Genomic DNA, 23,981 nt, shown 5'->3' with positions numbered 1-23,981 from the left:
TCTTTTCCCAGTCAATATAAACACTGATACCCTATTGTTCTATTCTTTTGGTAGAAGACCTATCTCTGTTTATCTTGCTGTCCCTCTCTGTTTCCTGATGTTACCGCCCCCCCTTCCCTGATAGGCTGCTATGTGGACTGTGTGCTCTGATTCCTGATGTTACCGCCCCCCCTTCCCTGATAGGCTGCTATGTGGACTGTGTGCTCTGATTCCTGATGTTACCGCCCCCCCCCCCTTCCCTGATAGGCTGCTATGTGGACTGTGAGCTCTGATTCCTGATGTTACCGCCCCCCTTCCCTGATAGGCTGCTATGTGGACTGTGCGTTCTGATTCCTGTATATCTGCTTTCTGCGGCTGGGTGATGCCGCCTTGATATGACGTTAGCCGGTAACTGTTTCAGGTTTTTTTTATTTTATATCCTTTTTATAGTAACTTTATAATGATCTGAGAAGGTTCCACCCTGCTACCGTCACTCATTACAGCCCATCATCACTGATGGTTGGAGGATCATGGGGCGCAGTAGCCCAGTGTTCAGGTCAGATCTCACTCCAAGCCGTGGTATAGATTGCGTGGCTGCAGCACCAGTTCATCCAGACCATGATATTATAGTTAGAGGTAGGGATGGACATCTGAAGCCCCCCATCAAATGATGGCTTGTATTCTACCAGTGAAACTTTCAATGCGATGGTAACTAACCATCACATCAAAAATATTCAATGGTGAAAATAAGTTATGACTAGCGCATGCGCAAAAGTCTGAGCTGATATAAAGTTCTGTGACCTCACTGTCTCCTCTGAATCCTCCTGATGGTGTGTCTGTGGTGTGTTCTGTGTGTGAGTGACTGCTCTTGCTGTAGGGTGAAGTCTGTGCTCTGATTGGTTCTCGGAGTCAGTGTGGGCCCTGTTGCCTATCAGCAATCCTGCAGAGGTGCTGGTCACGGCTGTGGGGGGGACCCCACGCCGATTTTTATTTTTTTAATAGGTAAAAGGGTGACAGCTATAATTATGCCCTAACCCAGCCATTATGATAATTTTGGTCACATGTGACGTGTCAATAGCCCAAATCGAGACAGTGTGTACGGTGGTACAATCTTTTTCTTGTGACTGTTTGGACGGGAGTACATCAGACGTCGCAAGTAAAATTGTACAGGTGTGTACGCGCATGTTGGCTGTTGTTTGTGGACGGTCCGACGGGAGTACGGTCGGCCGAACGGTTGCCAGAAATAGGGATTGTATAGATGTGTACCCAGCTTAAGCCGGCTCCTGACTGAAGCAGAGAGTCAGCCACCAAGGAACCTAGGAAGTTTCCCTGAACAGACACCGCTATTGGGAATTAGAAAAAACAAGCCACTATTGGAACACCATCAAATGATTAGCATTCGATGGCGACAAACATTGAAAGGGCACCATTAAATGCCAAAAACACTACCATTGGAAGAAAAACATTGATGTTTCTGAAATATAGACCATCGATGTCCATCCCTAATTAGAGGTCTATCCAGGGATGACTTATTCAATCTTCCGGTCATTACAGTAGATGTATAAACTTATATATAACATTTTTTATTATCATTTAGATGGCACCACAGGATTGGCAGCGCCCAATTACAGAGTACATAACTATTCAAAGCTTCAAGACCATATATAGCTAATACAGGGTCAGGATGCCAGTGTTCAGTATACCAATGCCAGCATCCCAACTGCCCTCACAATACCATTGCCAGGACTCCAAATTCATTAAGATCCCCCTCTGTAAGAATGCGGGGCTATCTAGTGGCCAGCTGAGGAAGGGGAGTGGGTGGTTAGGTTTAGGTATTAGTGGGGGAGAAGGGGACTTAAGGTTAGGCTTACGTGGTGGGTTGCAGGGGTTAGGCACTAGAAGTTAGGGTCCGGAGGGGGAGGCACTAGCAGTGAGAGTCCAGGGGGTTAGGGTTGGATACTAGAAGGGAGGGTTTGGGGGGTAGGGGAGAAGATTAGGGTGCCTTCCGAGCCCTTGTTGGCATTTCCACTATAGCGCTGTAGGGGTTTCTATAATGACTGCCGGAATACTAAACGCCGTTCTGGTGTAGGTATCCCATGTAATGCCATTGGCGGGAGAATGGATAGAAGAGCACATGAGGAGAGAGGGCCCTGCTTGTGAGAGCGTGCGGCTCATACATACAGGGCGATATAACTCTGCAATGTGACTGGATACTTAGTGCATGCGACACCCCAGGCAGGGAGGAGGAACTGCAGTGGTTTTGAAAGACTCAAGGTGCTAAAATGAACACTAGATGACATTGAAAGTAATTTGCAATTTGGGCCCGATTCCGCCTTGTGCTGAGAAATCATACCAAATCGCATGTGTATGACCAGAGTCAGAGGTCAGACCTGCAGAACATAAGATAAAATGGAATCTGACCTGTCAGGGGCTCATGGCGGGTGCTTTCTAGCACCGGTGACGTATAGTGTCCGAGTGCCTCCATACGTATGTGCCAGCAGGTCTGACCTCCGAGCAGGAGATTTGAAAGAAGAAAAAAAAAACATTGAAAAGAATGGGGGCTGCTGATTGGCTGAGAGAGCTAATCAGTGCTCGCCCATTCTTATGAACTGTTTTCTTTCTTTTCTTTTTTTATTCTCCTGCCCCCACTGCTATACATGTGATAAATCAATGTAAAAAATGTCACATCAAGTTCCAAAATTGCATGTGAGCCTCCTGGGGAGCTGCCAGGTGGACCACGGGGGTATTGGATGCATCTTCTCCCCTCGGAGAAGTAGCACAGGAGGTTATTTTGGTTGGTTATTTTGGTTAATTCTTTCTTAGATGGACAAAACCATGTGCACTGCAGGTGGGGCAGATGTAACATGTGCAGAGAGAATTAGATTTGGGTGGGGTTTTACTTCAAAGTGAGATCTATATTGCAGTGTAAAAATAAAGCAGTCCGTATTTTCCCTGCACAGAAACAAAATAACTCACCCAAATCTAACTCTCTCTGCACATGTTGCATCTGCCCCACCTGCAGTGCACATGGTTTTGTCCATCTAAGAAGGAATTTGTCAGAAAGAATGAACGGGAATAACCCCCACAGTGTGTGGGAGCCTATCACCCTACTTAATACTTACTATAATTAACTGTAATGGGACCTCTCATCCCCAATGGCATAGCCTCCACTGTTGGTATTTGGAAGTGATAGCAATTACCCGGGTGCCTTCTGGAGGATCATGTAGTCACTGGCGCATACACAGGCAGCGGCACTACATGGGATTTTTCGAAGTGCTTTTAATATCCCGACGTTTCGGGGTGTGAAAACCCAGTTTTCAAGGTGTACATAAACCCGAAACATCGGGATATTAAAAGCACTCTAAAAAATCCTATGGAGTGCCGCTGAGGTCATGGGTTCCATTTCCACCATGGCCTTAACTCTCCTCTTCTTCTTATTCCAATGTCGCTCGGGGATGGGAGGACTCTTCTTTTCACTGATTTGGGGGCTTGGGGTTCTGACTCCGCCATTTTTCTATCCTGTCCGTAGACGCCAAAACTGAACTTGTAATATTCTGAACTCGTTTTAACGCTTTGATACCTTTCTTTCTTCCTTGCAGGTAAGTATCCTTTTCTTTACAGGTTCGGATTGAAGAGGACACGGGAACTTCCAATCAGTTATAAGATTTAAACAATTTATTACAGAAAGAGCAAATATAGCTATTCACAAACAAATATCAAATTCATAAATCACAAGAACAACTGCAACTCAGATTTTATTGATCTGGAACAACAGCCGGTGACTCTAATTCAATTGTTTCACTCCTGCAGGGCCCTAAAACAAATCATTAGGCAACCCTACCTGCTGTTTCTAAAACCAATAAAGTGGTTATTAACTTTCACAAAATAATTACATCGCAGTTTACAATGACAACTCCTGCAATACTTTCAAGTTATTATTGCGCAATAATATGAATACTATATAAGTGCACTAGTCTCTATCTATAATGCTGGAAGGATTAACGTTTTTTTTTTTATTTTATTTTAGAACTCCACAGTCATTCAAGTACATAGGGGCTTTAGAAGTTACAAGTCTCCACGACGTGCTTGAAGTAAGTTCTTTGAATCCTTTTAAATGCCAGGTGATAACCAAATATTTGTAATCTCACAGTGTAGTTGGTAATGACAAAGTAGCTTGGAAAGATTTAACAATTGTATCCAATGAGGTAATTCTTCTTACATAAAGTCTGCTGCTCTGCTGAATATTTAATAGCTACTATGACAGGGTTGCACGGGCATACATTCCACAACCTAATTTGCTGCACGGTGTGAAACGAATAGGCATAAAGAAGTATCCCTTTAAGATGCGCTGTGCTGCCTGAATGTGTAACAATTAGTCTCTTTTATGCAGTCGAATACTTATATGCTATAACTACTGCGTTCCTGAGGTAACCTCCACTGAAAGGTCTAATGCTGACAGTTCTTTAGCTACTGAACTGTAATGTCTGCAACACTGTACCGCATACTAAGTACTTGCTCTCAGCTGTACTGTCTTAAAATTGATATATAGAGGCAGAAAGGTAAGAAGTGTCTGAATGCAGCAATGCTTCTTCACTCTATTCCTGTCAGCTGGTTTCCTAAGGGTTAACTCTGGCTGATAAGGGATACACTGCGCTTATTTGTCTCATTTAGACTGCTGGTGTTATAGTGGATAACTCCCTCTATAGTGCTGAGCTATTACACTGCTCCTTTTCTCCTGTACTGAGCATTTTCTACATTGCCTGTCACTCAGTTCTCATAGTCCTCCCTTGACTTTATTATGGGCAGTTAGGGGCGGACCTGGCTTCAATATGGTGGGGCTGGGTAACACTCACCACACCCCATCTTCTCCTGCTGAGGCTGGTCAGCGTCTCCACAGAGTCCGCCTGGTCTCCGCCTCTGTGCCGCCTTCTGGATGATGCGGCCTCCTCCGTCCTCCCCTCGGATGACGCGGCCGCCTGCAAGACGCGGCTCCCTCCTTCTGACAGGGCCGTCCTATCTCTCACCTCTCCTCCGCCTCCTCGATGACGCGCCGGACCGGATCTCGCAGCGGGGATCTCCTCAGATGCCGCCCGGCGATGACGCGGCTGACTCCGGAACTCTCTGACGGCTTCTTCAGTTCAACTCCGCCGGAGGTCTCTCCTGCTGCCGCCGATCACTCCCTGAAGGTCCCGGACACGCTGGTCAGTCTCTCAGCCATTCCCAGCACAGCTCTCTATCGCTTATCCGGCTGCGTAGCTCTGCAGTGTTCCCTTATTCTCCTCAGGTAACTCACTCCTATTTATAGTTATCTGGCACGCGATCCTCTGCCTTCCCGCTCCCAGCGCGTGCAGGGAAACTTTATTAAGCAGGGTTATGTTCAGATCAGTCCTCGAGGCTCTCTGGAAAGGTCAATTGATTTGGCCTTATATTCTTGCACTCTCCGGGTGGCACAGGCCAATCCCTTCAGGGGGAATTGTGGTGTACAAATAACATTGCTTTTCATAAAAGTCTATCTTGCCTTCTGTGAAGGCATCTATGGATATATATATACAGGTGTCCATCAAACATGCAACGTCCCCTATGGGGTTAATCTATCTATCACAGTGCAAGCAGTGGGTTCATGTTAACAACATATAATATCATAACTATAGGATATTACATTTCTTCCCGGCTGGAATATTGCATGTCCCCATGCAACAAGTTATGCTGACTGATAACTCCAATGGACTTAAAATATAGTCTTCTCCACTTCCCAATAGAGTATCTGTATCCCAATAAAGTGCTTTCCGTTTGTTCTTTTCTTCAGGACCTCGACCGCTCCGGGACCACTCAGCCTCAGGGGGTCACACCTTTTGGTGGACCAGCGCAATGCCCCGCACCGGTCACCGGTTTTCCACGGGAAGTCCACTTATTTTTTTTTTCGGAAAGTACACAATTGTGTCTATCTAAACACGATAACGTAGGGGCAATACTCCTCGAGTGCTTCGTAATGGTCTTTCCATGGGACAGGTGGAAGCCTCCCTTTCGTCTCGTTCTGGCGGGGCTACTTGTTCCAGTTCTGAACTCGGGGTAAGCTCTTGTCTTGACGAAAGGCGGTTATTTTGTCTCTTTACTTTGATACTTGGACCACAGACAAGCATGAGGATCTCCATGGGGTCGGGTATAACAGCATTTGTAGGAGACTCGTCCCTTTCTGACTCGAGGACTTCTTCGGCTGACTCAGGCGTGGCTGTAGCTAAGCACGGTTTCAACTGTTCTCGGGCGACAGTGATGATGGGACCCGCTGGTCCCCTTTGAATTTGATAACTGTGAAACTCGTCCGTCGGTACGCTGACAGCCGTGTAAGGTTGAGTCTCCCATCGAAAGTCCAATTTGCTCTCCCTACGATTTTTTCTCCTCCACACTTGTTCTCCAATGTGTAGCGGGATCTCGCACCTCCCAGCGTCGTAGTTCCTTTTTTGTCGTTGCTGTGTGCTGTCTAGTCGTTTGCCCACAACTTCTCTGACGGATTCCATTCGACGTTGGTGTCGACCGACCCAGTCACTGGTGGGTCTTTCAGTCTCTGTGAACTCAGGATACAGTTCCAAATCTTTTGGTAATTGGCCATGGCGGCCAAACATAAGGAAAAAGGGAGTGTATCCGGTGGAGCAATGGCTGGTGTTGTTATATATATACGCAAGGTTGGACACTAGGCTTGGCCACCGGCTCCGTTGTTCCTTGGACAGTGCCCGGAGCATTCCAATGATAGTTTGGTTGGCCCGCTCACACAGGCCGTTCGACTGTGGGTGGTACGCGGTGGTGCGTATTTTCTTACAACCGTATAAGGTACACAAGTCGTGAAATAAAGCAGCCTCAAAGGCGGGTCCACGGTCAGTAAGGATTCTATCGAGGGTCCCGTACGGCTGTAGGAAGTGTTTGAGGAATACTTGAGCTGTTGTCTTGGCAGTAGCGTCTCGAACCGGGACCACCACTAGGAATTTGGTGAAGTGGTCCGTTATGGTCAATGCGTATTCGATTCCGCTGGTGCTAGCTTCCAACTTGACATGGTCTAGGGCCACCAATTCTAGTGGTCGTTGTGTCTCGATTGGACATAGCGGATCCCTTTGTCCTGGATCCGGGCGCCTTTTCAAAGTGCAGGCTGCACAGTCTCGGCACCATTTGTCAATGTCCTCCTTCATGCCAACCCAAAAGAACCGGCTTCGTAAAGTTGCCTCGGTTTTACAGGTTCCGAAATGCCCCGACTGGTTATGGTATGCTTGCAAGATGGACTGACTTTGATGTCGGGGTATTACAATTTGCGTGACCTTTTCATGCGTACCGGGGTCACATCGGGTTCGGACCAGTAAATCCTTGTTCAGTTGCAATCTATCTCGCTGCCGTAGGAGTTTGAGTAGTTCAGGCGGTGTGTGTGCACGTTGCTCTTTGGACAATTTTCGTCCCGCTTTAAGAATTTCAATCAGTTCTCGTATGATTGGGTCTTCCATTTGCACCCTTTTCCAATCGAAGACAGGGCCTGATTCCACCATCTCGGTGCTGGCTACTGTGACCAGACTGGAATGTCCTGCCTTCCTACGACTGCTCGCAGGCATAGGGGCGAATGTGGGTATCTCAATTCTCTCTTCCTTGTCCTCGGCTTCCGGGATTGTCGTATTAGGCAGACGGGATAATGCATCCGCATTGGTGTTCAGTTTCCCGCTGCGATAGGTGATGGTGTACCGAAAATTCGCCAGTCGAGCCATCCAACGCTGTTCCAAAGCTCCCAAGTGTGCGGTCTCTAGATGTGCTAGCAGGTTGTTATCGGTCACAATGGTAAAAGAGGCGGCCGTCAAGTAACTCCGGAATTTCTCCGTGACCGCCCAAATCAATGCCAACAGTTCGAGTTTGAACGCGCTATAGTTTTCAGGATTTCTCTCGGTTTTTTTCAGGCCCCTGCTAGCGTAAGCTATGACCTTTTCCTGTCCATTCTGCACTTGGGCGAGCACGGCACCTAACCCGGCGTTACTAGCATCTGTGTACACACGGAACGGCTGTTCATAATCGGGATACGCCAGGAGAGGGGCACTAACTAGAGCTGTTTTTAACTCTTCAAATGCCTGCTGGGGTGATTCGGACCACTCGACTGGCGCGTTTCCTCTTCTCTCTGCACCGGACCAGCCTCGGAGCAACACATGTAAAGGGGCGGCAATCTTGGCAAAGTGGCGGATGAACCTTCTGTAGTAGCCTACAAAGCCAAAAAAGCTCCTGACGTCTCTGACGGTCTTTGGCGTGGGCCATTCTGTGACTGCTCTTATCTTCTCTGGGTCGGGGTGAACCCCCTTGGCGCTGACGATATGTCCTAAGTACTGCACTTCAGGTTTCATCAAGTGGCATTTGGCGGGATTTAGTTTCAGGCCACTCTTAATCAACTGGGCAAACACTTCCCCGAGATGTTCCAAGTGCTTCTCGTAGGTGCCGGAAAAGATGATAATATCGTCTAAGTACAGAAGGATCATCTCAAAGTTTCTGTGGCCCAAGCAGTGCTCCATCAGTCTCTGAAATGTCGCCGGGGCGTTACATAGTCCGAAGGGCATCCGGGTAAATTCGAACAGTCCCATGGGCGTCGAATCGGTCAGTGGCCCGTCTCCCTCTCCCGGCCGTGGTCGTCCAGGGTGCTTGGCCTCTGCCCGAAGCTCCGGCGTTGTTTCCCTTACTTTTGAGTAACAACTGTTCTTGTCGGAGGTCCTTCAATTCTCTCCCCATCTCTGCCAAACTTTTGGTAATCATTTCCAGCTTCTCTGCCAGAGGCCCGGACATCTCTTGTCCTGACTGTACTTGCTGGGTGACAGCTCTTTTCCCCCCGCGGGTGGAAATCTTAGGTGCAGGTTCTTCATTCACCTCATCCTCTTCATCTTCCGTATCTGTTGTCGCCTGGCTTTCCTCATCGTCACACTGATTCAGCCCTAATATTTGGAAGATTGCCTCTTTAAATTTTGAGAAAGTGCCACCCGGATTTTGTTTCCTCCACATTCTGAGTTGTGCTCGTATTGTTTTTTCTCGAGCTCCCTCCACGAAAAGGTTAATCAGGGTTTCATTCTCCTGATCCTTGTCTCCTGGCTCAATCGGCTGAATCGCATGGGAGGCTTCCTGCAACGCCAGGGCGAAGTCCCTCAATGATTCCTGTGGTTTTTGTTTCCTCGCGTATAGATGTCCCTTTAAATCTGCAGGGGTGCGTGCATCAAATACACTGGCCAATTTTTTGAAAATGTCTTGTACCGTGACCTTCCTTTCTCCCATCCACGCCTTCACCTCTCTCCTTGCCGGTCCTTTCAACTGTCCTAGCAGCATTTGTACTTGCTGTTCATTGCTTACATGACCCAAATCAAACATGGACTTCATCCTGTCTTTGAAGTCTCGGAATGTGGTTGTCCCCGCCGTGCGTTTATTTCCCGAGTATACGGGCAACCATGGGGCCCCGAAGTAATAAGGCATGGTAATGGTCGAGTTCTCTGTCATTTCTCCTCTTCTTCTTATTCCAATGTCGCTCGGGGATGGGAGGACTCTTCTTTTCGCTGATTTGGGGGTTTGGGGTTCTGACTCAGCCATTTTTCTATCCTGTCCGTAGACGCCAAAACTGAACTTGTAATATTCTGAACTCGTTTTAACGCTTTGATACCTTTCTTTCTTCCTTGCAGGTAAGTATCCTTTTCTTTACAGGTTCGGATTGAAGAGGACACGGGAACTTCCAATCAGTTATAAGATTTAAACAATTTATTACAGAAAGAGCAAATATAGCTATTCACAAACAAATATCAAATTCATAAATCACAAGAACAACTGCAACTCAGATTTTATTGATCTGGAACAACAGCCGGTGACTCTAATTCAATTGTTTCACTCCTGCAGGGCCCTAAAACAAATCATTAGGCAACCCTACCTGCTGTTTCTAAAACCAATAAAGTGGTTATTAACTTTCACAAAATAATTACATCGCAGTTTACAATGACAACTCCTGCAATACTTTCAAGTTATTATTGCGCAATAATATGAATACTATATAAGTGCACTAGTCTCTATCTATAATGCTGGAAGGATTAACGTTTTTTTTTTTTCTTTTATTTTAGAACTCCACAGTCATTCAAGTACATAGGGGCTTTAGAAGTTACAAGTCTCCACGACGTGCTTGAAGTAAGTTCTTTGAATCCTTTTAAATGCCAGGTGATAACCAAATATTTGTAATCCCACAGTGTAGTTGGTAATGACAAAGTAGCTTGGAAAGATTTAACAATTGTATCCAATGAGGTAATTCTTCTTACATAAAGTCTGCTGCTCTGCTGAATATTTAATAGCTACTATGACAGGGTTGCACGGCTATACATTCCACAACCTAATTTGCTGCACGGTGTGAAACGAATAGGCATAAAGAAGTATCCCTTTAAGATGCGCTGTGCTGCCTGAATGTGTAACAATTAGTCTCTTTTATGCAGTCGAATACTTATATGCTATAACTACTGCGTTCCTGAGGTAACCTCCACTGAAAGGTCTAATGCTGACAGTTCTTTAGCTACTGAACTGTAATGTCTGCAACACTGTACCGCATACTAAGTACTTGCTCTCAGCTGTACTGTCTTAAAATTGATATATAGAGGCAGAAAGGTAAGAAGTGTCTGAATGCAGCAATGCTTCTTCACTCTATTCCTGTCAGCTGGTTTCCTAAGGGTTAACTCTGGCTGATAAGGGATACACTGCGCTTATTTGTCTCACTCAGACTGCTGGTGTTATAGTGGATAACTCCCTCTATAGTGCTGAGCTATTACACTGCTCCTTTTCTCCTGTACTGAGCATTTTCTACATTGCCTGTCACTCAGTTCTCATAGTCCTCCCTTGACTTTATTATGGGCAGTTAGGGGCGGACCTGGCTTCAATATGGTGGGGCTGGGTAACACTCACCACACCCCATCTTCTCCTGCTGAGGCTGGTCAGCGTCTTCACAGAGGCCCTTATTCTGGTTGGTGCGGCCAGAGCCGCACACGGGGCTCCGGCCGCACAAACCAATCCCCGCCCACCCTACGGATCGCCACGGCCGTCCGTACACGGACGGCTGGCGATCCGCATAAAAATGGTGGAGGCTACGCCTCCACCATGGTGGGAGCTGCCCCCTGCATTCGATGGTCGTCGACCATCGAAGGCAGGTCCGCACGCCGCGGCAGCTCCCGCAAGCTGAGACCACACGGACAATCGTCCGTGTGGTAGCTTGTATGGGGGCTGAAAGCTGACATCCGGCGACGTCAGCTTTCCGCCCCCATGAGTTGCGTCATGGCCTCATTACCATGCATACGCCCCGCGTTTGCATGGGAACGCCCATGAAACGCGGGGCGTACACATAGGGAAATGAGGGCATGATGCCTCTCACGCCCCTATACGCCCCCTTTGCGGCGGACGAAATACGTCTGCGGCGAAGGGGGCTGCACATGCGCAGATTCACCTCTGCGCATGTGCAGAGTAAAAACATCGGCGGTACGGCCGCACGCGGGCCGTACCGATCCGATTAGAATAAGGGCCACTGTCCGCCTGGTCTCCGCCTCTGTGCCGCCTTCTGGATGATGCGGCCTCCTCCGTCCTCCCCTCGGATGACGCGGCTCCCTCCTTCTGACAGGGCCGTCCTATCTCTCACCTCTCCTCCGCCTCCTCGATGACGCGCCGGACCGGATCTCGCAGCGGGGATCTCCTCAGATGCCGCCCGGCGATGACGCGGCTGACTCCGGAACTCTCTGACGGCTTCTTCAGTTCAACTCCGCCGGAGGTCTCTCCTGCTGCCGCCGATCACTCCCTGAAGGTCCCGGACACGCTGGTCAGTCTCTCAGCCATTCCCAGTACAGCTCTCTATCGCTTATCCGGCTGCGTAGCTCTGCAGTGTTCCCTTATTCTCCTCAGGTAACTCACTCCTATTTATAGTTATCTGGCACGCGATCCTCTGCCTTCCCGCTCCCAGCGCGTGCAGGGAAACTTTATTAAGCAGGGTTATGTTCAGATCAGTCCTCGAGGCTCTCTGGAAAGGTCAATTGATTTGGCCTTATATTCTTGCACTCTCCGGGTGGCACAGTCCAATCCCTTCAGGGGGAATTGTGGTGTACAAATAACATTGCTTTTCATAAAAGTCTATCTTGCCTTCTGTGAAGGCATCTATGGATATATATATATATATACTGGTGTACATCAAACATGCAACGTCCCCTATGGGGTTAATCTATTGACTGCAGGACGAGACAGACAGCTAACGGGAGCAAACTTCGGTTCTTCTGTCTCCCCCACGGGAAATCAGGTATTGGCGGCACAAGCATAGGGTTGAGATTGTCTCACCCCGGTTCTCTCGCCATCCAAGTGAGAGTGTACAGCTGCCGTGACTCACGTGTCACTGTCAGCTCAGACACCTCACCGAGCGGAGACCGGCCAGAGTGACACTCTCCCCGTTGCCACCAGCTGCTGTCTGCTATTTACAGTCCTACCTGCATCTTTAACAAAATCTGACTTGACAATCAATGTGCAAACAGTCTGACCCGCATACTAAAAGACGGGTTTCTGCTGTTTTTGACTACACTGTATGATTTTTTTCTGAGACAGAGTTACTCTGCCCCTATTTTGCTTTAAGACCAGACCTACCCAGCAGATTTGACTTAAAGGGAAACAGTCTGTTCATACTCTGCTAATTACCACTGTCAAACAGCTTGACCGTTATTGGAACCACCTGACTGACTCTGCAAACATTATAATACCCCCAGTATCTGAGGATTAGCAGAGGCCAGCTAACACACCTGCATAACCAATGTTTTTTGTGTGTAGACAAACCGTGTCAACATTGATCCGGTACCAGTAAAACACCTAGGGTCTGCCATACCCCACATGTTTTTTGTCTTATTAACCGTGTGATCATACAGACACTGCAATCCAATCCATCGGACAGGTGACAACACTCATTTACATCCTGGTTGTTTAATTTGATAACGTGCATGTTCCCTGAGTGTCGACAACCGTGTCAACACTAATACATTGGCAGCTCAAAACTCAGGTCTTGTTATATCAACTGAGGTCAGCTAATATACCTGTACAATCAATGTTTCTTGGGTGTCGACAACTGTATCAACACTGATCCGGTACTATTACAGTATCCAGGGTTGCTATATCCCGCATGTATTTTGCTTCAATAACCTTGTGAACATTTAGACACTAATTTCATCATTTGTATAGGTAACTACACCCACTCATATTTTGAGTGTTGAAGTTGAGAAGTCTGAGCTAAGTGTCAACAATCGTGTCAACACTGATAGTGTCAGTATTAACTCAGATGGTATTATACCGCACATATATTGTCTTCGGATTAATCTTGTGACTATTTATATACTGTACCAATAAATATTCTTTTTTCATATTGGTGACAGTATATCCATCTGCATGTGTATTCAAAGATTCTTCCCTGGGGTGTAATTTGGTCTTTAGTGACTACAATACGAAGACCAATTTCACTACTCCTACTTGGAGACTTGGGTACATTCCTTCACCATCTTCTTTTCACTCCGCTGGGTTTCCCGTGACACCACTATCACTCTCAATCACCATTCAATGTCTAAATGATAGATGGTGAGTAGCAGAAGAGGGGTTTCACGGTACCCACACTTTACCCTATACCTTCTACGCTGCCCTCTCATTTGCTGGGGTACACCTAGTCTCTTTGCAAGGCCATCGGCAACAAAGGACATGGTGTTACTTTTCAGCAAAAAGCAGAAGCACATATAAGCCTCCTGACAACCAGGTTATACTCTCATCCTATGGTGTGGTTACGGTCATACTGTACTTCACTGGCACACCTGATTCTTATACCGAACTCAGAAGCTAAGCAGTGTTTGGACGGGCCAGTACCCGTAGGGGTGACCGACGGGGATACCCGGAACTGTAATACACCGGATTGCAGAAAAACACTTGGCCAAGGGAGCTATCTACCCTTTAACACTCTGTTCTCTCTCCTTCTATTAAGAACCCAGTCAAGTCATTCCGCCTTATTTATCCACATTGATCCTTCCGAAGGGGGATAGTGTTATGCGTCAAGTACACCCCAATGCAACATATTGTTTGTGAGCGGCCATTTTGCCTGGTACATAGAATCCATTACAGGATTCCCCAGTATTTTCTCACGCCAGTGTACTTAAACATTATTCGCCACCAAATGTTCAAATTGTGATCTTTATTCTTGTTATGCATCATGTTTAGAGTTCATATTTGAAATGTTATTTCATACGTACTGATATTTTAGTAGTAGTTTTTCATTAAAAGTTAAATTTTAAATACTTTCCATTCATTATCATTTTAAAAAGTGTGCCCCAAAAACCCTTTTTGTTCTGCCTATGTCACCCTCGTGACAAACCATATTTTTTCACCCTCTCCCCTTCCCCAGGTCTGTGCAGACTAGGCTAGAGCCGGCTCTGATTTAAAATCCACACCTCGCTTTTAAATTTTCATTAAAATGTAAGCTATGAGCGTAAATGCAGACTCTGGACCTGTAACGGTGAAACAGTCCGGTGACACAGCTCACGATGGGAGGATGTAGGAGGGTCCGCCAGGAGCCAGGCACCTATGCTTCTGATTCTTTGGGAGCAGGCTCCTCCCTACTGCATCCCATAATGCCCCAGTTAGTTTTAGGTGCCCACAGGAGTGGGTGCTATGCTTTGCAGCTGCGCTTTTTTCTTTGGATTTTTTTCAGAATAGTTAGGTTTTTTGTTATTTTATTAATGCACTAGCTAGAGCAGGTTTGCCAGTGTGTCGCTTCTCACAGAAGTGCATACACACTGAGGCGCAGCAGAGGCTGACAGAAGCGCGTCCTGTCAGCTCTCTGTGTGCAGAGGGACACCTTTTTATTCCCTCTGCACAGTGCTTAGTCTCTCTAGGATAGAGACTTTCCTGCGCCCCAGGGGTGTCCTAACCGGCTCCTTGCAGAAGGGGATCTTGGGGGACGGACCCCCCGCGATGGCGCCCACCATCTTGAAGGGTTTAGGGACAGAAATCCCGCCAGGGAAGTGAAGTCCCTTACAGGAGTCCGGCGCTGCTGGACAACTCCATTGTGGTCCCATGGAGGGAGGTACAAGGAGGTGAGAGAGACATCTGCGGGAGCGGCTGAAGGGGGAGAAAGCACCATATGGTTTGGTCTCCCCGCTGATGCAGAGACTTGGTCTCTTCCTGCCCTGTGTTTGGCGCCTTTTTCACCGTGCTACGGAGCTGACAGGGTGATTTTTACACAGTCTGCAGTCTCTTCACAGAAGCGTTGACAGGATTACAGCTCAGATAAGTACACTGATACATTGCTCTGTGCGGTGCCTGTTCATTTGCATTGTGCTGTGGAGGAGGGAGCGTTGGACATGTTTATTTACTGTAAAAAGTGTGATGCTAAATTTACATGTGAACATGAGGATCAGGGGGATTTATGCCCGTCCTGTGAGGCTGTTCCCTGTGGGTCACGCACTCCCAGAGCGGAGATAGCTGAACCTGCTTGGGCTTTGGCGCTGGGCAGGTCTATGAATGCTCTTACTGAGGCTTTGAATAGGCAGAAGGATTCCTTGATAGGGTCTCCTGGCCACTTTACTTCGTCTCAGGTGTCTGGGGCGTCACTTACCCCGGCTCAGGGGGACCCCATTTTGCTGCAGGCTATGCAGGATACTGCCCAGGGAGATCATAAGATGACTGCCCTGATGGAGCAGTTTACAAAATCCTCTGATAAGAGTGTGCTTAGGCACCCTGTGTCTACACCACCAATTATACAGGATTTGGATGATGATGATGGTGGGTGTGAGGAGAACTGGAGTTGGGACATGAGTGATGAAACTGAGGCTTTAACTTCAGGCATTGAGGATTTGATTGTGGCTGTTAAGCAGACTTTGAATCTTGCAGAGGAGGAAAAGACTCCTGTCTCTTGTGTGTTTAAAAAGAGTCGCAGGGACCCTGTGTGTTTTCCCTCTGATGAGGGAATGTCATCTCTTTTAAATGAGGCAGGAAAGACTCCTGATAAGAGATTGTTGATGGCAAAAAGGTATGCTAATATGTAACCTTTTTTTTTTTTTAAATTGGGTATTTTTTATTAAATTTTTGAAGAGAAAAGAAAAAGACAAACATTGATATTAATATTACAGACGGCTAAGTAGGATACGGTGCGTACAGGAGATATGCAGTAATCAGGATATTATATGTACATTGGTAGAGATAAGCAAAGTATACTTTTGACATATATGTAAGTGCCAACCCTTCAGGATATAGATAAACACACTATGCATCCAGTACCCGGAGGCGCCATCCAGGTCCATGGAAACAGTGAAGTAGGAGGAGGCACATTTACATGGATATATCACATATCACAACATGAAGCACCATGTGTTATGCTTGCCGCTAGGCACAGTGTGTTGGTAACCTGGAACAGGGAACGGGAGATCAGGCGTGAGCCCGCAGCCGGGACCGCCGGTTAGGACGGCCACAGCGAACCCTATACTAACTCTGTTGAGTACCCCGAGCAGATGACCAATCCCTGCGGGAACTAGGCTTCAGCTGTGGCCGCCGCGTTCGAAGGAGCGAGTTAAGCCCGCTCCAACCCCGATGCAGCTAGGTCTATGAATGGACAAAGGAGAAGTGATCGTCAGGGGTAACTCAAAAGGAAATACTAACTACCGGGCCTAACTGAAAGACAACCCCTGTCTGCCGGCACCAGGCCAATAACGGGAATACGACCCAGTCGCAGACACAAGGAGAACTTGACGGGGAATCTCCAAAAGAATACAATACAATGCTAGATAGCGAATCCCCAAAACCAAACAGGAGTGGATAGGTAGGGAAGGCCCTGCCTAGGACAGATAGGAAAAGGAAAGCGATGGCCAGAGCAAGGGTAAAAGACAGAAAGAATAATGTTCTGAATTAGGCCCACGGCGGAGCAGGTCCAATGCCCCAGCAAGGGAGCGGAACCAATATGGGTACAGCCTGATAAGAGAAAAGGAGCTCGGCGGCTCCACAGAAATAAACCAGGCTCCAAAGGAGCACTTACTTGACCCCGGGTGACCTACAGCGGAGCTGAACAGGTCACTGGAGAAACCGCTGAGAAGCTGACATCCAGCTGAGACAGGCAGGGAGACAGGAGATCTCTTGGAAGGGATCCAGGAAATAGGGCAGCGCTGGGATGAGCCAGGGACCGGGCAGGCGTATGGAGACGCTATAACCGGCGTCTGTGCCCAGCAGACGTCGGCTTCTTATTCAAAATTGGCGCCGCCTGCATGACGTCAGGCGCGCCGTGCGAGTGCTGCTGCTGGGCGGAAGTTCGGGGAAGTTGCCTAGCAACGCCCCGACACCCGGACTGAGAGGGAGGCTTGGAACGCTGCCGAGCAGCGTCACCAGCCTCACAGCCCCGCTCTCCATCCGCCGACCGTCCGGGTACTGGAGATACCGGACGGCGGCGTGTGACACCATGAATGTATATCATATAATAAACATCCGACAAACATCACCGACAATGTAGATAAAGACCCATAATCCTAATAAAAAAAGAATAAGATAACAAAAGAAAACCTCGCAAGGACCCAAAACAAACCTCCCACATAACCCCCCACCCTGTACTACCCACCCCCAACTTAGGTGTACCTGGAGCCCTATAAACGCGTAACACTATTACCTCTATACCCATTCTAATCCCCCCCCCCCTAGCCTACTAACTATACTACTAAACCTAAGTCTAATCTATACCCACCCACATATAAACTAACCCCCCCCCCCCCCCCAGATTGTAAATTAAGAGCAGGATATATATCGAGGGCTATAAGGATATGACCCTAAGGAAGGGCAGGATATATATTTCCTTCCCCATCACAAAAATTACTAAACAGAGAATACCAAAAGAAGGATATAGTGAGGGCCATAGACGCATGGACCTAAGAACAGCTATATTGAATCCAACAATCTCCTGAAGCAAAGTAAGGTATCTCGCTCAGCAGTAAAGATGCATGTAAACTCACAGAATATAACTTATACAAGCAGGGTTAAGATGACAGTTACAGGATATTTCCAAAAACATTAATCTGGCCAGCTCTTAGTGTCCTTAGAAAACATGGCGAGCCTAAGAAGTACACCAGCAGGTATATGGAAAAAATAACAGATAAACAAAGGACAGTGTACAGTTATATGTGGATACAGTCCAGGCTTTCATCACAGTCACCAGCGACAAATAAGGAGGATGTAGGGAAGTAGCAGCACAATCAGTGTGCATGAGAGTATCACAGCTAATGTCCTTGATTTCGGGCACAACGACAGGTGTAGATATAGCCAGGATAGAATCTGAAATAGGTGCAGGCAGAGCCTTCATAGCATACATCACATAAATATCTCCATTATCAATAACATCGCAGTGTCCAGGATGAATAGGAGTGGGATGAATAGGAGAGGTTAGAATATCACTCCGAATTCTGTCCAGTTGCAGGAGTCGGGCAGATGAGGCATGGAGCGCACGCAGGATAGCATTTGCAGATGGTTCCATAATCATAGACAGGAGGTACAGAAAGACCAGCTATAGGCAGTATATGTAGCAGAGAATAAATTAGGTGCAGCTAGCACGCCACTAAGTACAAATAAAGGACTGCCAGCCGTTGAAGTAGTGGGAGAATCCAGCTAAAAGCTCCCAGCTCCAGCCACCAAAATGATGGTGAAGAGACCAGTCAGAAAAAATGGCGGATGTAGGTAATGCTCACCGCTTTAGTCACGGCTATGTTGTGGCACAGCAGGAGACCAGCAGAGGATAGAAGACCGTCACTGCAGATCTTAAACACACGATGCAGGGCAAACGTGGAGGCCTCAGCCCCAAGCACAAGATGGCGCGGACCGCGGCATTGCGCCCCAGAGGAGGCAGCTTCCCGCTTCCACCGCTCAAAGGTACGGAGAGCCACCGCCACTTCTCACCCTGCCTGACAAAGCACCCAGCGATGAGGCGGCAGGCAGAATACTGTTAGTGTAGTAGGAGACTGACGTCATCCGGATCTTAGCAGAGAAGCAGGCCGCGGCTGTATATAATCCCAAACCAGCAGCCAAATAGTCCCAAAAACAGCTCAGCAGGGTGATAGGATAATGGGAGTGATGTCTCACACCCGTTGCTGAGGCCAAGGACTTCGGTGACAGCAAAACAGGATAAATTTCAGGATGTACGGAGGAGCGAAGAGAAACTGCTGCCTACTCTGTGCTCAGCCAAACCACGCCCCCTCGCTAATATGTACCCTTTGCCAGAGGAACATACCAAATTGTGGGAGAAAGCCCCATTAGTGGATGCATCAGTTGCTAGACTAGACTGTCTAAAGCCACTGCCTTGCCGGTCCAGTGGGGTGCTGCCTTTAAGGACCCTGTGGACAAAAAAGTGGAAGGCTGCTTGAAGGCTATTTTTGAAGGCGTGGGTTATACCTTGAGACCCATTATCGCGTCTGCTTGGGTCACAAAAGCCATGATTAAGTGGGCGGAGGAGCTGGCTGGGCTGCTCCACCAAAATTCAGAGGCTTTTATTCTGGCAGAGAAATTGAGATCTGCCACAGAGTATGTTTGTGAGGCTGGTGAGGAAGGAGCTAAAATGGCGTCCAGAGTGTTTGTAACCTCAGTGTCTGCTAGAAGGGCTCTTTGGCTCAAGGCTTGGGAAGCTGATAGTGAGTCTAAGAAGTCCCTTGAAAACTTGCCTTTTAAGGGGGAGTTATTGTTTGGCTCGGAGCTGGAAGCCATTATCAAGCAGGCTACTGGGGGCAAGAGGGGTTTGCCAGTACGAGTACAATCCGACAATGCCACTATGGTGGCATACTTAAATCACCAGGGCGGTACTCGGAGCAAGATGGCGATGGCAGAGATTGTGAGAATCTTCACCTGGGCGGAGGTTCAGTTTCCAGCACTGTCAGACGTTTTCACTCCGGGGATCCGGATTGTGGAGGCGGACTATCTCAGCAGGGCGGACCTGCTGGAGGGGGTAGACAGATGGGGACTGCCAGACATAGATCTTATGGCGTCCAGGACCAATTGTCAAGTGCCGAGATTTTGTTCCCGGTCAAGGGATCCGTTGGCTTGGGCGGTGGATGCCATGACAATTCCTTGGTCTTTCAATCTGGTCTACATCTTCCCTCTGTTCCCAGTGATCTCGAGGGTGTTGAAGAGGATAAAGAACCAGAGAGTATCGGCCATTCTGGTTGCACCAGATTGGCCCAGGAGGTCATGGTACTCAGACATACTGAGATTATCTACGGAATCGTGGTGACTTGCTAAGCCAAGGACCGTTTCTGCACCAGGACCTAGCTCTTCTAAATTTGACGGCGTGGCGTATGAATCCTCCTTGTTGAGAGAAAAAAGGGGTTTTCAGAAGAGGTCATACAGACCATGCTAAGGGCCAGAAAACCGGTGTCTGCGGCCAATTACCACAGGGTGTGGAGGATCTACATCAGATGGTGTGAAAGGCAGAGAGTTCATACCTCCAGGTTTAAGGTAGCGAGGCTACTGGAGTTCCTACAGGATGGCCTATCGTCGGGGTTAAGTTTGCAGTCTCTGAAGGTGCAAATTTCGGCACTTTCCATTTTCTTTCAAAAGAGAGTGGCTCTGCTGCCGGAGGTACAAACGTTTTTGCAGGGTGTGGCCAGGATTAAGCCTCCTTACAGGCAGCCGGTTGCACCATGGGACTTGTCTCTTGTTCTGTCCATGCTGCAGAAACCTCCTTTCGAGCCACTGAGATCGGCTGATCTCAAGTACCTTACCTGGAAGCTTACTTTTTTATTGGCCATTGCTTCGGCTAGGCGTGTGTCAGAATTAGGTGCCTTGTCTTGCAAGTCACCATTTTTGATTTTTCACGATGACAGGGCGGTACTCAGGATAGTACCAACATTTTTACCTAAAGTGGTTTCCTCTTTTCATTTGAATCAGGACATTGTGCTCCCAGTTTTTCCTCCGTCTGAGGGAAAGAGGAATAGGGACAGTTTGAAAAAGTTGGATGTGGTTCGCGCATTGCGAATCTATATCAGTAGAGTAAAGGATGTTCGCAAATCAGATTTGCTGTTGGTTTTGTACGATGTACATAAGATTGGGTGGCCTGCTTCAAATCAGACTATAGCCCGCTGGTTGAGATCAACTATTGCGTTTGCCTACTGTAAGGCAGGTAGGCCTGTGCCATCTCGCATAAACGCCCATACTACAAGGTCAGTTGCTTCTTCATGGGCGGTGAGGCATGGGGCCACAGCTGAGCAGCTGTGCAGGGCAGCCACCTGGTCCTCTGTTCACACCTTTTACAAAATTCTACAGGTTTCATGAGTTTGTTTCGGAGGACGCTTCATTTGGACGGGCAGTGATGAGAACTGGCAGTCTGAGTGTACCCTCCCAAAGGACTGCTCGTGAAAGTCCCATTGTGAGCTGTGTCACCGGACTGGACGAAAGGAAAAGGGGATTTAAGAACTTACCGTTCAAACCCCTTTCTCTGAGTCCAGTCCGGTGACACAGCGATCCCTCCCTAACGCTCAGTAATTTGTACCGTTCATGGTTGCCATGTTATGTGTTATAAGTCGCATATATGATGTTCAGGCATTGTACTGAGTTGTGTATCCTAGTGTGCTGTTGAAGTTTAACTGAGGCATTATGGGATGCAGTAGGGAGGAGCCTGCTCCCAAAGAATTAGAAGCATAGGTGCCTGGGTCCTGGCGGACCCTCCTACATCCCATCGTGAGCTGTGTCACCGGACTGGACTCAGAGAAAGGGGTTTGAATGGTAAGTTCTTACAAAAATCCCCTTATTATAAATACTGTGCATTAACTCTTAACGAACAGTAGTGTAAGATTAAATAGAAATCTTCCTTTTCAATTTACTGGTTAAACACTATTAATGTAGTGTCGCCTCTGGCCTCCAGGTGTCACTATAACCCTGCTACTGTATATACAGCAATGGGGCGATTGTCCTACCATAACCACAAAGTGTGTGAATGCAGTAAAACCTATTCCTGCCAGTCAGTGCTGCTGATGAGTCACCTGCATTAATGTTATTTATATAAGCGCTAACATTATATGCATTGGTACTTATATGTTAGTTGGGCGCCCAATTAGCATACGTAAGGTAACTTAGGAATATCGCATTGCATGGGCCATTTTAAGGGCGATGCAATGCGATTTTCCTATGTAATTTATTCACTGCTCTCTTAGCCCCGGGGGATCGCATCGCACCTCCCGTAAAATCGCATGCGATTTTATAGGGTGTACGATGCCATTACATTAGCTATACAATAGCATTGTATGACATACAATGAGGTTTTAGGCACCCCACCCCCCCACTATCCACACCACCCCGAAGCGTGGCGAGCGCAGCGGTACGTGTCCTCCAACCTTTTCATACCACCACTAGCCACGTCGGCGTTGAGTTGATTTTATATAGTGTGTCGAGCACAGCGAGTCACCGATCCCGAAGCGCGGCGAGCACATGCGGATTACTTTACATATATTCCGCGTCCACTCGCCACGATTCGGGCTCGACGTGGATAGTGGGGGTATGAAAAGGTCGGAGGATGCGTTCCGCCGCCGCTCGCCACGCTTCGGGGTGGCGTGGATAGTGGTGGGGTGCCTAAAACATCATTGTATATCATACAATGATATTATTGTGTAGCTCATTTAATGGCATTGCACACCCTATAAAATTGCATGCGATTTTGCGGTAGATGTGATCCCCCGGGGCTAAGAGAGCAGTGAATAAATTACATAGGAGCATTGCACCGCACGGCCCTTAAAATGGCCCATGCGATGCGATTTTCCTACGCAGAATAGCCCACTAAGCAAATAGCTTAGTGGGTGCCCAACTAACATATAAGTACCTATGCATTATATTACATTTGCATTAGTTCCCCCTGGAGTCACTTACAGTATAAATTAGTGTAGGATTTGCTGATTTGAATTCTCCTATCCTGGTAACTATGAAGTGAGTTACGTTTGGAATTTATGTTTTTAGTTTGAGTTAGACCCCAGGGACCCTGGTGGTTGAATAGATTTATCCAGCGTGCTGTATATTAATCGCCGGGGTGATAGCGATGAGCTATCGCTATGGCGGATCAATCTGGTGAGATCGCTTCGAAAATGCCCAGGGATTGCAACGTGTGTAGGCACCATTAGGGTACATTATGCTTTCTATAGATTTTATGATCAATTGATGCTGTTTTGCGGTGTTATTTTTAAAAAATTTTAATCATTGTAACGCAGATCAGACCGTTCTTCACATTATAGCAATCCTTCCAGAAAGAAATACCAATCAGTGACGCAGAAGCATTTTACCTTGAAAACGTGTGCTTGCATTCCAATGTACGTCCGCTACTTGTGAGTTGTGTCATTGCTGGTATGTAGCAGCAGTACTGCGAGTGAGGGAGCGACGTGCTTTGGGGAAAGGTTCATACATGTGTTAGGCACACGTTCTCTTCTGGAACCAAAATATGACAAACTTATTAAACTCCTGATTGATTGCGCTCCTGTTGTTCCAAATCCATTCCAATCTGTTCTGTTACCATTGTCGGATGCTGCTAAGGGACGTCTGTTTCCCTATTGGCTGCGTTCTCGTTTTGTTTATTTAATTCACACCCGTTGCGTTTTATTAATAGGGCGTTTGCATATTTTCTACATTTCTTTTGTGAGTTGTAATTGCACTGAATGTTTTAATTGAGCTCGCAGATCAGATTGTAGATCTTTTCCCATACACTGCAGATCATTTCTCCATCGTTATTATGATGAAAATCTGCCGCAAGCTAACTCCCTTCCGCAGTCTAAGGTTCCAGACCATCGAATTCCAGATAATCGGTGGTGTGCTACGTGAAAGTCTTCCAAAATAGAATCTGCACTTTGGGAAAAAAATAAAAAATTATAATTTTAAATTTTATTTATTTTTTAATAATTTTTATATTGACTGCATTAGATGCTGCCCCATTTCCACAGGGCATATGCAACTGCCCCCACCCCCCCCCCCCACCCCCCAATCAGCTC

At 47.4% G+C, this 23,981-nt stretch overlaps 1 long non-coding RNA gene across 1 annotated transcript in view; it reads left to right on the top strand.

The window, feature by feature from the left end:
• Nucleotides 1-23,504, top strand: part of LOC146068069 (uncharacterized) — a 37,824-nt gene extending 14,320 nt beyond the window's left edge. Inside the window, exons 2-4 of the long non-coding RNA XR_014472954.1 lie at nt 4,007-4,070; nt 10,080-10,143; nt 23,211-23,504. This is a non-coding gene — a long non-coding RNA (uncharacterized LOC146068069). The remainder of the gene's footprint in view (nt 1-4,006; nt 4,071-10,079; nt 10,144-23,210) is intronic.
• Nucleotides 23,505-23,981: the final 477 nt, after the last annotated feature.

The sequence above is a fragment of the Crinia signifera genome, chromosome 1, assembly GCF_055691185.1.
Source record: "Crinia signifera chromosome 1, ASM5569118v1, whole genome shotgun sequence".
NCBI lineage: Eukaryota > Metazoa > Chordata > Amphibia > Anura > Myobatrachidae > Crinia > Crinia signifera.
Note: the sequence above shows the minus strand (reverse complement) of the source record. Positions and strands in the feature narration are given on the sequence as shown.